The sequence below is a fragment of the Chrysochloris asiatica genome, unplaced genomic scaffold, assembly GCF_000296735.1.
Source record: "Chrysochloris asiatica unplaced genomic scaffold, ChrAsi1.0 scaffold00246, whole genome shotgun sequence".
Classification (NCBI taxonomy): Eukaryota; Metazoa; Chordata; class Mammalia; order Afrosoricida; family Chrysochloridae; genus Chrysochloris; species Chrysochloris asiatica.
The window spans coordinates 2,694,649-2,713,332 of record NW_006408764.1 but is presented as its reverse complement, the minus strand read 5'-3'; the positions used below and the strand labels follow the sequence as shown (position 1 = coordinate 2,713,332).

Genomic DNA, 18,684 nt, shown 5'->3' with positions numbered 1-18,684 from the left:
CAAGTGTGGGTGTTCTTGTGCATATGCCCTCTCTTCCTATCAGCTGGTAGCTTCACTCTCCACTCTAGTCCTCTGTGGCCACGCCGCTGACTCTGGGCCCAGGAGTCCCCAGGTCTCCCCACACTGCTGGCCAACCAGGTCCCCATCTGGGTCCACAGAAGCTGATTTTTATTTTTAAGTGCTATGTATGTTGTCCCCAACCCCTTTTCAGTGGCTTTCATGGATTTGCAATTTTTATAGCCACTTAGATACCCAGTCTCAGTGTTCCCTGCCCTGTTGTGTGTGTAGTCTCAGATTTGTTCTTCCTGAGGTAGTCATAGTCCTTGGATACCCTAAATATAGGGGAGAGTGCCAGATGGGAGCTCGAGGACAAGTGGAGCACTTGGAAGATGCCGGGAAGCAATAGCCAGTGCCCAGTTTGGTTCCCTGTATTGTTAGTTGCTCTTCATTACTATGTTAAGGTTTTATGCGTGGTATGTAGAAATCTACAGTGTTTTTCGTAAAAATTACTATGTATGAATATACTGCATATACATGTATTTGTGTGTCTAAGTCTGTGTGTATGTGTGTGTGTGTGTGTGTGTTGTTAGGGGCTGTCGAGCTGGTACCAACTCCTAGCAACCTTATGCACAACAGAAGGAAATACTGCCTGGTCTTAATGCCAACCTCATGATTGTTGTTACCCATAAGCACATTGCTGCTGCCACTGTGCCAATTCATCTTGTTGGTAGTCTTTCTCTTTTTCGCTGACCCTCCAACCATGATGTCCTTCTTTAGGCACTGGTCCCTTCTGATAAGATTTCTGAAGTATGAGAGATGAAGTCTGGCCATCCTATCATCTAAGGAACATTTTGGCTGTATTTCTCCCAACACGGATTTGTTTGTTCTTTTGGCAGTCCATGGTACTTTTGATACTCTCTTCCAACACCATAACTCAAACACATCAATCCTTCTGTGTCTTCTTTATTCATTGTGTAACTTTCATATGCATATGAGGCTATTGAAAATACCATGCCTTGGGTCAGGTGTACTTTAATCCTCAAACTGACGTCTTTAATCTTGAACACTTTAAAGAAGTCTTGTGCAGCAGATTTGCCTAATGCTATATATTGTTTGATTTCTTGACTACTGCGTCCATGAGTGTTGATGGCTGGTCTGAGCAAAATGAAGTCTTTGACAACGTCAGTCTTTTTTCCATTTATCTTGATGTTATTTATTGGTCCAGTGGAGAGGAGTTTTGTTTTCTTTACATTGATATGCAACCCATTCAGAAGACTGTGGTCTTTGTTCTTCATCAGTAAGCATTCCAAGTCCTCTTCACTTCCAGCAAGCAAGATTGTATCATCTGCATTTTGCATGTAGTTAATGAATCTTCTTCCAAGTCTGATGCCATGTTTTTCTTCATATAATCCAGTTTCTTGAATTATTTGCTCAGCATACAGATTGAATAAGTATGGTGAAGGATACAACCTTGGCATATACCTTCCCTAATTTTAAACTATTCAGTGTTCCCTTGTTCTGTTTGAACAACTGCCTCTTGGTCTGTGTACAGGTTCCTCATGAGCACAATTAAGTGTTCCAGAATACCCATTCTCCACATTGTTGTCCATAGCTTGTCATGATCCACACAATCAAAAGCCTTGCATAGTCAATAAAGCACAGGCAAACATCTTTCTGGTATTCTCTGCTTTCAGCCAAGATCCATCTGATGTCAGTAATGATGTCCTTTGTTCCACATCCTCTTCTGAATCTGGCTTGAACCTCTGGCAGTTCCCTGTCAAGGTACTGTTGCAGCCATTTTTGAATTATCTATAGCAAAATTTTACTTTCATTTGATATTATCCAATGATTTCTGCATTCCTTTGGTCACCTCTCTTTGGAAGAGGCACATATATGGATCTCTTCCAATCATTTGGCCAGGTAGCTGTCCTCCACATTTCTTGGCATAGATGAGTAGGTGCCTCCAGTGCTGCATCAGTTTGTTGAAAGATTTCAATTTGTATTTCATCAATTCCCAGAGCCTTGTTCTTTGCCAGTGCCTTCAGAGTGTAGGGTTTCCGAGGAGCAGCTGGTGAGCTTGAACTGCCAACCTTGCAGTTCAAACGGCTTTTCAGTCTGGCGTATTAACTCACAGCGCCACACCAGGACTCCATATATATGTATATATATGTTGTTATGTTGTTGGTAAGTGCCATTGAGTTGATTCTGATCCATAGCCACCCTGTATAGGGTTTCCAAGGAGTAGCTGATGAACCTTAGCCGCCGACCTTGCAGTTCAAACAGCTTTGCAGTCTGCGCATTAACCCACAGCTCCACACCAGGACTCCATGTGTATGTGTGTGTGTGTATATATCTATCTATATCTATATCTATCTATCTATCTATCTATCTATATATATATATATAGAGAGAGAGAGAGAGAGCAAGCGAGCTCTGGTAGCATAGTGGTTACGAATTGGGCTGCGAACCTTAAGGCCAGCAGTTCGAAACTATCAGCAGCTCCGCAGGAGAAAGATGAGGCGTTCTGCTCCCGTAAAGATTTACACCCTCGGAAACCCTGTTCAGGGTCGCTATGGGTCGGAACCGACTCGACGGCACTTAACGACAACAACATCTGTATGTGTATGTATATATATATATATATATATATAAAAACAATTGGAATTAGTTGGTAGATAGATATTTCTCTTGCTTTTTTTTTTTTTTTTTCCTCTTGCCTGGTTTTTGGGAATGTTCTGGTCATCTCTGTGTTTTCTCTTCACTCTACTGGGAGCATTTCCCACTAGGTACCCCATGGTTGATATAGAATGGCTTAAGAAGATTCTCCAGGCTGTCTGTGGAAGAAGGAACCAGTTCTACTTTGTCAGTTAACTCCTTTCTTAATTAGCTCAATTGTTCTCCAGTGCTAGCTTGATTCTCTAGCCAATTTTTGCCAAGTAAAAAGAGGTAATCATAATGGAATTCCAAATATCATTCCTTTTTATTTGGCTAGTGGTCAGAACCTAAGACGTTATTTTTCGTTTCTGTACACTTAATTTACTGTGGAATACTAGCTTAAACACTTGCTTCTCATTTTTCTAATGGTCCTGTATACACTCCTGCTTGGGCTGCTAGGTTATCTTTGTGTTGGATCTGCCCTGAGCTCAGGCATCCTTGCTTACTGGATTTTTAAAATAATGGAGTCCAGTCTACTGAGTAGCCTTTAAGCAGGAGTGGATTCTAGGTCTGGAGTTGGGGTGGGGGGACAGAATGAAGGAATGTAGAGAACATTGTGTTATCTCTTCTGGGAGGTTTGACTGAAGGAAGTGCCTTTTATAATTTTAGACTTCTGAGCAGTGTTGGGAAGGTGGAAATGCCTGAGTGGAGAAATTTGGTGGGAGGAGACTAGAAGAGAAGCTCTTTATTAAAGATCTAAAAATAGAATTCATTAAAGTCATAGCTATATAACAGTTGGATTCCTGTCTCACTCTTTCGTGCTGTTGGATTTGTGCTAGTGGCTGTTGCTTTTGCATACCTGGGAAAGATCACAATATTTTGTCAGAAGGGGCAGTAGTATAGACTTAAGTCTGAAGATGTATGTGTGATGTTTTTTTAAAATCTGTTTTAAAAGTAATTTAAAAAGTGACTAGACTCCTTGGTGCAGAGAAGAAATTCTTAGCAGAATAAGTTGGTTTTTCTGCTTGCTATGCCCATCCTGAACTGGTAGGGCATGTGAGGTTCCCCAATCTTCTTAAAGTCCCGAGCTTTATTCAGTTTTGGTGGGCATTGTTGATAAGATAAGGAACTCCTTGGCAGGCTAACCAGTCCACGTGATGTAATCACATGGCACTTTAGATGTCTTGAAATATTTTTTGGAATTCCCTTTTGATTCTAGTAGGATAGGAAAGTGATTGCTCATAATTTCTCCTATGCAGGCCTCTGGTGCCCTGGGCTGCTTATGCCCTTTCCCTCTTTGTGAGGGGGTGGAGGAATGTCCTGGCCTCCTCTCTTGCCTCCTGCTACTGGATTTCCTGGGAGAATGAGGCCTATTGTGGGCTGTGGCCTTGGGAGGACCGTTGGCTACTGTGTCAGTCTTGCCTTGGCCTCTGTGTCTGGTCTGTTGTGGTCTGTGGGCAGAGAGGCACTGGCAGCTTAGGAAGCCCTAGTTTTCTTATAGGTTTCTCTGCTGCATAGAATTGTTCCAAGGGATAGTGTACATACTTACTTTGTGTACCCCAAATCTGCTTTCTGATTTTATCTTTTGGTAAGCACTTTTGTGGACTCCTTTGCAGGCTTGAGATTTGTTTTGCCGCATATCCAAGGCCATATTTGGAGAGCCAGGCTCACTGTCAAAGGGCAGTTGAGTGCCCAGTCACAGGAGGTTAAGGGCTTTTCTTATGTTGTGAATCCATGGAAAAGTATAGCTTTAATCTGTTTATGAATGAAATTGTACTATAAGTTCTTGTTTTCACTCATTATTTTAGCCTTAATCTACTTTTGAATTGGCTAAACATGTGAAATTCCAGAGACCCAGTTTTTTGAAAAATAAATTTGTTCTGGATATGGGTGCTCTCTTCTGAGATAAAATTTGTCTTGCTCCTGCCTTAGTTTGGGGCAGTTCTCCTGTCCCTAGGCATGTTGTGTTCCTGGAAAAAAAATGTGTGAGGTACTTGCGATTTCTGTGAATTGATAGACACTATCATCTTCCCCTGATTTTTCAGGAAGCAGGTATGTGACTAGATGTTTTATTTAAGTGAGCTGGTGGTTGTGGTGGTAGGGGTGATGGAGAAATCCTGGTGAGACTCCCCTGAAGTTGGGAAAGGACTTTACTACATGAGGTCCATATGATGGTATGTACGACTCTGAGAAATTTGCGAGGTGGTAGTGTTAAATTTGTTCTGAATCTCCTGAGTAAAAAATTTCATTCTTTGAATGAGGCTTCAATGAGTCCTATTTCTCTGCCTTCCATGAAAGTGTCTTGTGAAAGGAGCAGCTGGCATTGGTACTTCCCCCTACCTTTTTTTGTTTGTTTTGTTACCAGAAAAAAAAGAAAAGACATCCTGTTTCTGTGTCCTTTTATCTGAGCAAATTGATAGTTTTCTTTTTCTGTTTTATGATTGGGAGTGGTGTTTTGTCTTTATTAAATAAAAGGATAAAACATACTTGGTATGCTGAGATTACACTGCAACATGCCATTGCTTGTTAAAAGATGGTGTTGAATTTTCTAAAGAAAGACTCCTTCAGATAAGGCCTGGTCATGCTGTGGTATTTTAGGTCATGACTTCCCAAGAGGTAAGGTCTGCCCACTGAAGGTCCTTGCTTTTTGGGAAGTTAGGTAAGATTTGTGGCACAAGCTAGGTGAGGTGGGGCATGGAAAACATTGAATACCCATAAAGGTGGAAACCTGGGTCTGAGAAAGGAACTGCCAGAGGTACTGAGTCCTTTGTGACCATCCTGTTTTAGTGTGGTCTTAGAGAAGGCACTTGACCTTTCTGCCTGAGTGAAATGGGAACATAGTCTCTTCCCCATAGACTGCTGAGAATGAAATGATGGCTTGCTAGTAAGGTGTCTGCAGAGTGCCTGGCAGCCCTCCGTAATTGCTACTTGTTGTATTAAGAGTGTGCCATGACAAAGAGCTCTGGTAGCGTAGTGGTTACAAATCGGACTGCTAACCTCAAGGTCAGCAGTTTGAAACTACCAGCTGTTCTGCGAGAGAAAGATGAGGCTTTCTGCTCCCGTAAATATTTGCAGTCTCGGAAACCCTGTGCAGGGTCGCTGTGAGTCACAACTGACTCCACAGTACTTAACAATAACACTGTAGGGTAAACAGTGGACTGCTAGCCACAGGTCAGCAGTTCAAACCCACAATCCGCTCCATGGGAGAAAGATGACGCTGTCTGAATCCATAAAGATCTTGAAAATCCCATATAGGGTCGTGATGAGTTGGAATTAACTTGATGGCATTGATATATATATATATATTTTTTGTATATATTTCTTAGGTTGAGTGATAGATTTAAAAATTTTAAATTATGATTTATAATTATATACACAGTAGGCTTATTGTGTATTGCATAAAACAAAGCACCAAGCATTCCTTCCACAGCCCTCCCTACACCTCAGTTGGGTTTGATATTCTGTTGCAGTGACCACCCAGGATTCAGGCACCATACTCAGAGTTAAATGGGATTCAGTTGGCAAGTTAACAGGTTACAATTTGGGGTCAGAAGTGCTCAGGGCACAGTTGTTCCAGTCAGCTGCTGATAAATGACCTTAAGCCTCAGCACTCCACCCTAAGCCTCAGCCTGAAGACACTCACTTCTAGCTCCTTGGGTCAGCAAACCTACCTCCTCCACTTAAGTGCCAGGAGGCACCCAGAGTCACTCAGCTTTATTTGGTCTTTGGGTTGGGAAGCCCACTGTTTTGGTCCTTGGTTCCACTGCTCTGCTCCTCTGCCACTCTGGTGTCACAGTTTTCTGTCCTTGGGTCAAAGAGGTTCAGTGTGCCAGGGATCTTGGAGTCCAAGGATGTTCTCCACTCTTGGTTCTTTTTTGATGGTAGTGAGATCACCTCCTTCTGAGATGGCTCATGCTAAAAAATTTCAAATAAAAAATTAAAAAAATGTTTTATTGTGAATTATGTGATAGTTTATATGGGAGAACATTAGTTTTACATTCATCCTATCGTATATTGTTTCATTGCCATGGTTACAGCCCCCTCCATGCATCACCAACCAACCAAAGGGTATACCCTGCAAGCCTGCCCCCTGAGTGTAGGCACACAACCCTTCTCCCTCCCTGGATCTAAAGTCCCCAGCTGCTCTATCTCTCCACGTCATCGTCTCTGCCTCCTAAAATTTCAAATTTTTACAGATACAAAAAACTCTGCTTACATCCACATTTGAATCATTTCACCCTGCCTTTATCTTCTTCCACCTTTTATTACCCCTACCCAGCAGAGCAAGGAGCTCTGGTAGCGTAGTGGTTACGAATCGGCCTGTGAACCTCAGGGTCAGCAGTTCGAAACTACCAGTCGTTCTGCAGGAGAAAGATGAGGCTTTCTGTTCACGTAAAGATTTACAGCCTCAGAAACCCTGTACAGGGTCGCTATGAGTTGGTCACTATGTCCACAGCACATAACAACAACAACAACAACAACAACCCAGCAGGGCATAAACATAGTTTGGTGGGAGTTACAGACTATGGCTAGAAGAGACATTAGATAATTCACTATACCACTCCTATGTGTAAAATATCTCTATTGGCGCTGTTGGTTAATGTGTCAGACTGCAAAGCCATTTGAACTGCAAGGTCGGCGGTTCAAGCTCACCAGATGCTCCTCGGAAACCTTATACAGGGTCGCTATGGGTTGGAACTGACTTGACGGCACTTATCAACAACAACAACAGTAAAAAAACAACTGAACAGCAATGACTACTTCTCAGAAAGCTGCTCTGGTTTGATTGCTGTCTCTTGTTGGGAAGCACTGGTATGCACTTTCCCCCAAACTGAGTAAAGAACTATAATTTGAGGATAAAGGTCGTTGTTAATTAGACTACATTGTTTAGATTGTAAAAAAAGTAAAAAAAATTTCTTTGGACATCCTTTGACATGCCCGGGTTGTTTTCCCAGAAGTAGATGAGCATAGACTAGTATGGCTGCCTTATGAATTGAGAATTGCTGGCAAATACTTTCTTTTTTTTTAATTTAACATTTATTTTTGTTTGGATTATCAACAGCAATGCATGCCTATTGTGAAAATCCCCTTGATTTCCAAAGGACTGGACATATGCTTATTTTTCCCTCAATATGCTTTACTGACTGGGTAACTTACCATTTTAAACTTTGGTTGTTTGGCCAGCAGATACTTTTGGAGAAACCTAGAATGTGTTGGTGTTCCCAGTTGACTGTTAGGGGACCTTCAGATTCTGTTACTTAGAACATGTAATTAGTTTTTACTGTTGAGCTATAATTGGAATGCTGTAGAGTTTCAACTCTCTAGAAGAGGAATTTTAAGTGTTTTTTGTTTGTTTGCCTATTTTTTAATTGGATGAACTTATTATGGAGTGTCATGGAGTGTCTGAACCTTACTCTGTGAAGTTGACAACCACTCTAAACTTTTCTGGGCTTCCTGACTTTGTAAAGAGCAAACCTAGCATAGAGTATGTTGGTGAGCTCTGGGGATGTGAGGAAGTCAAGGGTACAGGCACCAGTGGTCAACTTCTGTACAGAGAATGGTTGTCCTAAGCACACAAGTTGAATTCTAGTTTCCCAGGTGATGAAGGGACAATATTATGATTTTTTGCTGACCACTGGACTCCTGGTTATTGGAGGAGGGTTATTGACCTTGACAGTTTTGCTTCAGATTTGAATCTGGGATGAGGAAAGCAGGACACCCAGCAGTGTACCTTGTTATTGTTGTTAAGTGCCACCAGGGAGGTTCCAACTCATAGTGACCCTGTATAGGGTTTCCTAGGAGCATCTGATGGGTTTGTAACTCTGACCTTGTGGTTAGCAGTTCAGTGCTTATTCTGCAGTGCCATACCAGAACTCAACAGTATGCAGAGTGAATGTCAGTATTTCTTAGCTAATGTGTTTCGTATATATCTGAGCACAAGAACCATTATATCTGCAAGAGATTATGGAAGCTAGATTAAAATTATTTGTATTTTGTAGGTGCTTTCCCAGTTTTGGGAATGTTTATTCTGTGTCAGATCCTTTTCTAACTGCTATAAAGGAGTTCTGGTAGCGTAGTGGTTACGAATCGGGCTGCTAACCTCAGGGTCATCAGTTCGAAACTACCAGCTATTCCGCAGGAGAAAGATGAGGCGTTCTGCTCCTGTAAAGATTTACGGCCTCGGAAATCCTGTACAGGGTCGCTATGAGTCAGAACCGACTCCATGGCACATAACAACAACAACCACAACATCCACATATAAACTTCCTTAATGAAGCTATTTCCCACTTATAATTGGAAAAAGTTAAAAAAACAATAACACTTTAATCTAGACAGTGTTCTTAATTATTGACTCTTAAACAGAAGTCCTTGGGTGATGCCAATGGTTAACATGCTCAACTACTAAATAAAAGGTTGGAGGTTGACTTTTACCTCATTCAGAGGCTCCTTGAAAGAAAACCTGGTGATCCTCTTCCTAACAACCAGCCATTGAAAACCATGGAGCACAGATCTACTCTGACACCCGTGGGGTTGCCAAGAGTCAGAATCAACTTGATTCCAACTGGTAAATGGCCTTACAAGACGGGCTTGCCAGTGGACTGTTAGCACTGGATAGTGCTGGGTTTGAGTTATTTGTTCATTCAGCAGGTGGTGTTTGAGACAGTACCATGTTTTGGGCATTATGCTAGACTCTGTGGATGTATTTGACAATAGATGAGACATGCATGTACTTTCTCTCCCCCATACTCTCCTTTATGTCCCCCTGCCCCCAAGAAGGAGGAGGAAGAGTAGAGATTGCTTTCCCCCTATATTTTTCATAAGAGAATGTGGTTTGGAGAGACCAATATCCCACCCCTGGCAGATGTTTTCCAGAAGTCAGTGTACCTCTGAATCCTGAAGGTGGGTATTTAGGCCCATTTTAGAGGGTGATGTGAAGGGTCAGGAAGAGGATCTTGGAGAGATGGCAGGCAGTTGTTCTAGGTTCTTTTCAAAACCAGGATGACATTTGGGTATACCCAGATGCATCTTTAACTTGTTGGGCTGTTTTCTGTTTTTAATGAAGAACTTTAGGTGATTATGATGGATAGGGTCTATGAGATGGAGTTTCAGGTTCTGGTTGAGGGCCCTTTTGATTTGGTGGTGATTTGAGTACGTGTTGGGTAGGGCTTTGGGGGCATATTTAGGAAAGTTTCAGGAAAAGATGGGCGGGGGATCAGGGTAGATAAAACTTTGAAAGGGTGAGGGAAGGAGAAGATAACTATGTGGAGGAGCTTTGCTGGACTATTTCTGTTAATCCTCTAGTCACTTGAGGTAGGAAGTAGAAGTGGGCTTACTGTCTGGGGAACACCAGGGATGAATGCTAGAGAGTACCATGGGACCAGGGTTCGGAGATGTGTCTACAGACTTTGGCCAGCTCTGAGATGATGTAGTGGTGGTGGAGAGCCAGCTTCTGAATGAAAACTGAGGCAGTTAGGCTGGCCCAGAATTGAGGAATGGTATAGCCTCGAGGCATTGCTGGTGCTGGTGTGTTTTTCCAGAGGAGCATGTTAAAATCCTTCAGTCTGAGTAAGTCAGGAAAATCTGCATTAGATAAAGCTATGACTGGAGGAGACATGTTGGATTTATGGGGCATCCACTTAAAACAAAAGAAAACAAAAAAATCAGATCAAAATGAACCAGTGAGAGATGAGCAGAGGAGCCAGGCAGGTAGGAGTCACAGTGTCAACTTGACAATTTACAGCTGTTGGAGATTGAGACCTGGTTGAGCAGTCTCTGTGGGCTTGCTAAAGTTGAACCCCAGAAATTTGTTGTTTTCATTGTTAAAATTTTGTTGTTGAGAATGTACACAGCAACTTACTCTAAAAACTCATTGCCATCTAGTCGATTCTGACTCATAGCAACCCATAGGGTCTCTAAGCCTGTAAATCTTTATAGGAGCAGAAAGCTTCATCTTTCTCCAGTGCTTATCCTACACTGTCATCAGGGCTCCTATACACAGCAGTCCACCCACTGCCATGGAGTTGATTCCAATTCATAGTGACCCTGTATAAGATTCCCAAGGCTGTAAATCTTCATGAGAGGAGAACTATTTCCTCTTATTTCTGCGGAGTGGCTGCTGGATTTGAACTATTGACTTTGTGGTTAGCAGCCCAATGTGTTATCCACTATGCCACCAGGGCTCCTTCAGTAAAAGAATGCATCAATTCAACAGTTGCTCCATGTATAATTTAGTGACACTGATTTAATTCTTCAAGTTGTATACCCATTGTCACCCCCTCCTTTTCTGAGGATTCCTGTCCATTTACGTAAACTTACTGCCCCCTAAGGATCCTCATATTTTTTTCCAGTTGCAGTTGTTACTTTGATTCCTTATAGATAATTCTTAAAAGAGCATAATGCTCATGGCAGACCTTGTTTGCTAGTTAAGCTAGACTATTGTTTGATTTTAAGACTGTAAGGTATATTTTTGGTTTAAGATTTAAGAATTGTCTTATTTATCCATCCTCTATGGCTCCATAAACTGAATTCCATGATAATCTGACGTTCTGTTTTGCATTTCCCCTGTACCTTTGTTTTAAGTACTCTGGAACCCTGGCCTGAGCACAGGTAGAGTTACCCTGAGAACAGGTGTCATGTGATGCAGCAGGATTTAGCAGGTCATTCCCAATATTGGGATGCATAACAGGTTTCTGTGATGTTTTTGTGTCTTGTGCTGTTATTACACACATTAAAAAATTCTGTTTATGTAATTTTGAAGCCAACTAAATACAGACTTGCATTTTCTGTGTATACCTCAAAGTTACTTAGGCCTAAGGAGATAGACTCTGTGTTCTTTTCTTGTTTTGAAACCTAGTTTGCTGAGGGTTGTCCTTTAGGGAGAAAAATGTAAGGAATTCCAGAGTCAGAGAGACGTGGGCTGTGCTAGAGGAAAGGCTGCTGTGTGCTGTTCAGGAGCCGCCTGTGGGAGTGAGTGGTGGACTGCCAGTAGCCAGATCTGGGCAGGAAAGGCAAGGTTGAATCTCCTGTACAAGAGACTCACACCACTACAGTTAAAACTGGAATAGCTGAGACTTTGGTGAGGTCAGGATCATAACTAGGGCTACTTGCTGTCTGTGAAGCAGGAGTTAAAGTGAATGTATTCTAGTGTTTTTTGGTATTTGCGGTTGGTTAGCAGCAAAGGACCTCAGGAGTCTTTGCTTCCACATTTGGTGTTGGTGGGTAGCAGGCAGGTAGCAGATCTTGATAAAAATCATCCAGAGATTGATTTTTCTCAATTTTCAGGTTTTGAAGAGAGAGTCTTGTATAGATCAAGCTGTTTGACCAAATCTCCTGTAATGAGGTAGTGCTTGATTTTTGTTGTTACTGTTTTAAAAATTTGAAGCATAATGTGTAAAGTACATAAATCATAAATGTACAGCATGATATATTTTTACTAATGTGTATACCACTTAGATCAAGATATAGGCCATATCTGGAAGCTTCCATTGTGCCTTTTCCCTGTCAGTAATCACTGGTAGGACTTTTGTTACATTTGCTTAGTGTTGCTGCTCTTGATCTTCATATAAGTGAAATCATAGAGTATGCATGCATTTCTGTGTGTCTGTGAACTGCATCTGCATGGTTCTGACAACAGTTTGTTTTATTTTATTGCTATGTTGTTGCTAAGTGCCATCAAGTCAGTTCCGACTCATATCGACCCCTGTGTAGGGTTTCTCAGGAATGGCTGGTGTGTTTGAACTGCTGACATTGGGGTTAGTAATCCAGTGTTTATCCTACAGCGTTTCAACGTGTGAATATATAACACAGTTTATTGCTTTTTCTCTTGATAGTTATTATTTCTTTTTCTTTTTTCCCCTAGTTCTGGCCACTGTGAATAATACTATTAGGTATATTCTTGAACATATCTTCTAGAGTGGATTGCTGTTATATTGGTTGTTTTAATTACTGGGAATTTTGTTTATATGCCTATTGTATTTTATCTTTGAACTCTCTATCATGGGGAATTTGAAATTTCCTTAAAGACAGAATATGTACAGGTCCCCTTGTACCCATCACCAACAACCATAAAGCAGTGGTCATTCCTGCCCATCCGTACTCCCAGCCGTTTCCCCATCCTCCATTATTTTGAAGCACATCTCAGATATCCTGTCATTTCATTCATCCATATTTTCATGTGTGTCTCTAAAGGATAATTGCAACATCTGCTGAAGAATTTTGTGTTCCTTCTCTTTGATACTGGTGTTCTTTCCTGGGGGTCCATATTATGGTTCCAAAGGTAGAGTGTGGCTCCCAGCTTCCATCAGTTCTTATCTTAGTGGAGCTGCCTAGGTCATCTGTTTTTTCCAGGTAGGCTTTGGAGCAAGAATCAGCACTGTGTAGAACTGGGAGCGTCATCTTGGGACTTGGGAATGTCAGTTGCTGTGTGGGCATTAGTTCCTGTTGGGCTGATCTGAGAGAAAGATGAGAAGTGGGTACTTCCTCTGTACTTAAGCACATGACTGGCCTGGAGCACACTCTTCTTTCTGCAGTGTACCAAGAGCATGGAGGTGTGACCTCTGGGACAGCTAGGCTCCAGCATTCCTTCCAGACCTTGCCCCTTAATTGGAGGATAACAGGTAACAAACTTAGATTTGGAAATGGGTTAATAATGTTTGTTATTGTTGTTATTTTTAGGTGCCACTGAGTTAGTTCCAATTCATTGTGACCCCGTATAGGGTTTCCGAGGAGTAGCTCGTAGGTTTAAACTGCCAACTTTGTGGTTAGCAGTCTAGTTGCTTATCTTACAGCATCACAAAGATTAATGTTTTTTTTTAGAATAATGAACCCTACACTTTGAAGATTAGACTTTCTAGTCTTCCTCTCCTGTCTTTCTTGTGCTGTTATTGTTATCTGTATTTCCCTCTGCTTGGAGCCCAGAACTCTGGGGTTGGTCCAGGAGGTGCCTTTGCTAGAAGATCTGGCTGTGAAAAGACCACACAGAGAAGTAACAATGAGAGTGAATAGCAGCAGAGATACCTTAATACTTATCATACTTAGTCTGTAAATTCTCCAAAGCAAGATTTTCTTTTCAGCTAGTCAAGTTTGACTACAAAAATATGGCACCATTCATTAGTTCTCTAGACGCTCACCCTTTTGTGTTCTTATGCTGACTATTAAGCTATTAAGTGCCAGTAATTTCTGACTTCATGCCCATTAAGCAAGACATCCAAGAGGGGCAAATTGTTATCGCATGCTGTTTCAGCCTGACCTGCATTCTTTACTTGTCCATCGTATGTTATATTAGCAAGAGTTTGATAATAACTCTATTGGTGAAAATAAGGGGAAAGTCCTTAGATAAGAATGTAAATTGAAGGACAGTTTGCTAATATATTTCAAATCCAGTGTACATAGACTTTGACCAACAATTCTACATGTAGGATTTTTATCCTCATATTTGCTCCCAGAAGAATGTAAGGATGAGTGTGTAAGAACAATACATGGGACAGTTACACACTTAAATGTGATTCACACAGCAGGAACCTGGGTGGGCAAATGAGGAGGCTGCTTTACAGTGGTGGGCCTTAGGTCTCCCTAAGTTCTAGTAAGTTTAAAAGAAAAAAAAAGTTAACAATTATGAAGTGTGTGATTCTATTTTAATTTTAAAAGGAAAATAGATAGGGATGTACTGTTTCTGTGTTTAGAGATACATTTAATGTGTCATTTGTGAAGAGCTAATGGAGAAACTGAGCCTGCTGACCTGTGGGCCTGGGAAGGAAACCTCTACTTTTCACTTTATGCCCTAGTGCATTGTCTGAATTTGTTTTACCTCTGCGTGAATTACTTTTGTTGCTCTAAAACAAAAGGGGGAGGGCCAGGCAGCTGGTGGCATCATTGCTAGGCTGACTCCGCATCTTTTGAGTCCTGAGAGTGAGCAATCTGGTGCTGGGAAGCACTGGATACAGTCTGTCCAGGTGGGCCTAGAGGCACTGGATACAGTCTGTTTGGGGCCTCTGAACTCAATGATAATCTGGTCTTGGTTGTTTTCCCTTCATAGGGAAAGATTTCTGAGATGGGAAGAGGAAACTATTTTTAATGTTAGGCAGATATAGTCCAATGTAGTAATTTCAGGCCACAGTGTGACATTTTCTTCCATTATAACCGTGGTCATTTAAAAAATAAAATTCTTTTTGGGGTATATTTGGTGTTTGTAGTGTTTCTTTTTTTACCTTTTTATTGTGAATTAAGTGAAGGTTAACAGACAAGATCATTAGCTTTGCATTCCACAGATTATAACCTTGTTTCATCTCAATGATAATAATCCCCTCCCTGCAACAATAGTTATCATAATTCATCCCTGTGCCTTCCCTTGTGCATTTTATCTTTCACAAATGAACAAAGCAAAAATAATTGATGTATAATACAAACAAAACAAAAATTACACATTTTCATTTAAATATCCTAAGGGCATATTCTGCAAGCCAGCCTCCTGACTGTAGGCACACATCATTACTCAGTCCATGGGCCTAGAGGCCGCAGCTGCTCTCACTCTCCATGCCATCGCTTCTTCCACTGTCTCTGCTTTACTAGGTAGGATCTCATGCTCTACTCATGTTCTTCCTTCTTGATGGTCTTGGGATCGTCTGTTCCTGAAATGGAAGATTAGCTACTCCCCTCTTTAGTTACACACCTTCTATAATTGCAATTGTGATGATCACAATTAATCCAGCTAACAGTTACAGTTGAATCATAAAATCCTATCAGCATCATCTCCCATTCCCTTTCACCAAATCTATTCTGGAAAAGAGAAGAGTCTATTCAGTGGGGATTCTACATTACCCCCCTCATTCTGAAACTAAGCACACTCATGAAAACTTTTAAACCAGCACTTTCCATGTCTTTATAGCTTCCCCTCCATTTTTGGTAGTCATTGTCTAGATTACCCATCCCTATCTATCTAGTGCACTGAGAAAACCAGCTTGTTCCTTGATATGAAGAACCCTTCTATTCCTACTGAAATTTTTAGCAACTGCATCCGTAAACTAAAGTCCAGTGTATCAAATTATAGTAATTTACACATGCTTACAGTTTCATCTGGTTGAGTTCTGGTCATCTAGCCATCTAAGCTAGGTCTAACAGGTACTAGCTGCAAGTTTGGGAGTTCATGCATGCTTCCCTGCACTTCAGACCAGCTGGTCACTTCACTCTTAGTTCTAACACCCAGTGGCTAGGTCAGTGCCCATGGGTTCAGGAGTTCACATTTCTCCTACATTTCAAACCAGCCAGACCTTCCTTTTTCTCATCTTAAGGTCAACGGATGTCAATGGAACATGGCCAAACTCAGTCCATATGTTCATTGCTACGTTTCCCCCACTTCCACTCATAAGTAGACTCAGGTGGTCACCAGTGAGCATACTAGACTGCTCATGGGTTCCTTTTGAGTTTCTGTCCTAGAGGGGATTCTGCCCTGATGCCTCCAAAGTTAAACAGGTTGTTTGATAATTCAAACAAGCCGACAGTCCCATTTTTTTCTTTGGTCTTTTTTTCAGTAAAAAATCTTTTGTACTCCTAGCATGGTCTGCATGTCTTGTCAAGTAGAAATGTCCTAACAACTCAGAAGGTTCTGGGTGGGGCTCAGGATTCTACCCTAAGGCTCCATAGGGCTTAACAAGAATCTCTTTTCCTGGGCAAAATTCTAATTCCCCATTTAGCAAATCCAATCAGTTACAGGCTGAAGACAGGCTTACAAGCTTTCTATACTCATAATTCCCAATATTCATTTCTATCATACATAAATACCTATATTATAATAGTTGTTGTTAGGTGCCATCGAGTTGGTACCAACCCATAGCAACCTTATGCACTGCCTGATCCTGGGCCAACCTCACTAGTGTTGCCACGCTTGAGTCCATCAGTGCTGCCACTTGGCCAATCCATCTTGTTGGGGGTCTTCCTCTTTTTCTCTGACCCTCCACCTTACCAAACATGATATCCTTCTCCAGTGACTGGTCCCTCCTGACAATATGTCCGAAGTATGAGAGACGAAGTTTGGCCATCCTGGCCTCTAAGGAACACTCTGGTTGCACTTCTTCCAACACATATCTTTTGGTTCTTTTTGGCAGCCCATGGCACTTTCAATATTCTCCAACACCATAACTCAAAAGCATCAATTCTTCTATGGTCTTCCTTATTCACTGTCCAGTTTTCGCATGCATATGAGGTTATTGAAAATACCATGGCTTGGATCAGACACACCTTAATCTTCAAGCTGACATCTTTGCTCTTGTACACTTTCAAAAGTGTAGCAGATTTGCCTAATGCAAAACGTCGTTTGATTTCTTTCTTTTTTTTTACATTTTCCATAAAGTTTATTTCCATTGGCTCATCCTATAGGACTCTACTCTATTTATAATAACATTTGAAATCTCATACTGACAGAGTCATAAGTTTGTGGTCTTACTGAAATATTCATGTTCTGTTTATATACTGGAATGGATGTGGGCAGACCTTGTCAGACATTTTGCATGTATGAGGGCTGCTTGTGGCAGAGCAAATATTAAAACCAAAAGGGTATAGAAATGCTTACACAGGTCAGCGAAGACGAGGTCATAATTAAACCCACCAGCTGTTCCTTGGAAACCCTATACAGAGTCACTTTGAGTTGGAACTGACTTGACGATACATAACTACTACAAGGTGGCCATGAGTCAGAGCCAAACTGAGAGCAACTAACAGCATTTTTTTGTTGTAGGAGCAACACCAGTTAGACCTCAGAAACAATTTATTTTTCTTAAAAAACTTTCATTGTGAATTAAATAAAGGTTTACAGAGCAAGTCATCAGTTTTACATTCAATAAATCAGATACTTCATTTCATTCCTATGATTGCAATCCCCTCCATGTAGCTTCAGTTTACAGTTTTTACCTCTGTTCACTTTAATTCTTGGCCTTCCTTTCTGTGTTTTGTCTGTCTTCATCTTTCCTCTGCCAGCTTCCCTCTCATTGTACATTGCCTTTCCCTTTACCCAAGTTAACAAGTGTCTACTCTGTAGCCCATGAATTTTTCTCTTCCTTCTCACCTCTGGTTACCATCATAGAATATTTCTTTTATCAAGAAAACCTTTTCTTAACTCTTTACAGCAGTGGTCTCGTTTAATACTTGTCTATTTATGATTGACTAATTTCATTGAATATAATGTCCTCTAGGTTCCTACATGTTCTGTAGTGTTTTGCAAATTCATCATTATTCTTCAGCTTTGCATAGTATTCCATTGTGTGTCTGTACCAAGGAGCTCTGGTAGCGTAGTGGTTACAAATCGTGCTGCGAACTGCAAGGTCAGCAGTTTGAAACTACCAGCTAAGCTGTTCCACAGGAGAAAGGTGAGGCTTTCTGCTCCTGTAAAGATTTACAGCCTTGGAAACCGCTATGAGTCGGAACCGACTCCACGGCACATAACCACCACCAAGGTTTGGCTAACAATTCTGTTGATGGGCATTTAGTCTGCCACTGTCTTTTTGCTGTTGTGAATAGAGCTGCAGTGAACAGGAATGTGCATATGCCAGTCATGTCATGACTCAAATTTAATGAGGATATATACCAAGGACAGGGATTGCTGAGTCATAACGGTATTTCTGGTGTGGCACTGTGGGTTAATGTGCTGGACTGCAAAGTTGGGTTGAACCACAAAGTCGACGGTTCAAGCTCACCATCTGCCTCTTGGAAACTCTATACAGGTTTGCTATGGGTCGAAACCGACTCTACAGCTTTTTTTTTTAACACCAATAGCAGCAACAGTATTTCTATTTCCAGCTTTTTGAGAAAGTGCCATACTATGTTCCATAGTGGTTGTACCATTTTACAGTTTCACCAGCAGTGTAGATGGTCCCTATCTCTCTACACCCTTGACAGCATTAGCTGTTTTGTGTTTTACCTTTGCTATTAATGCTAGGGTAAGATGATATCCCACTGTTGTTTTGATTTGCATCTTTGTAATAGTTAATGAGTGTAAGCATTTCTTCATATGTTTGTTGGCCACTTGAATGTTTTCTTTTT

The 18,684-nt window shown here is 41.3% G+C and overlaps 1 protein-coding gene across 1 annotated transcript in view; it reads left to right on the top strand.

Annotated features, from left to right (window-relative positions):
• DAG1 (dystroglycan 1 (dystrophin-associated glycoprotein 1)) overlaps nt 1–18,684 on the top strand; it is an 86,572-nt gene that overhangs the window by 16,207 nt on the left and 51,681 nt on the right. The gene's annotated exons all lie outside the window — the stretch shown is intronic.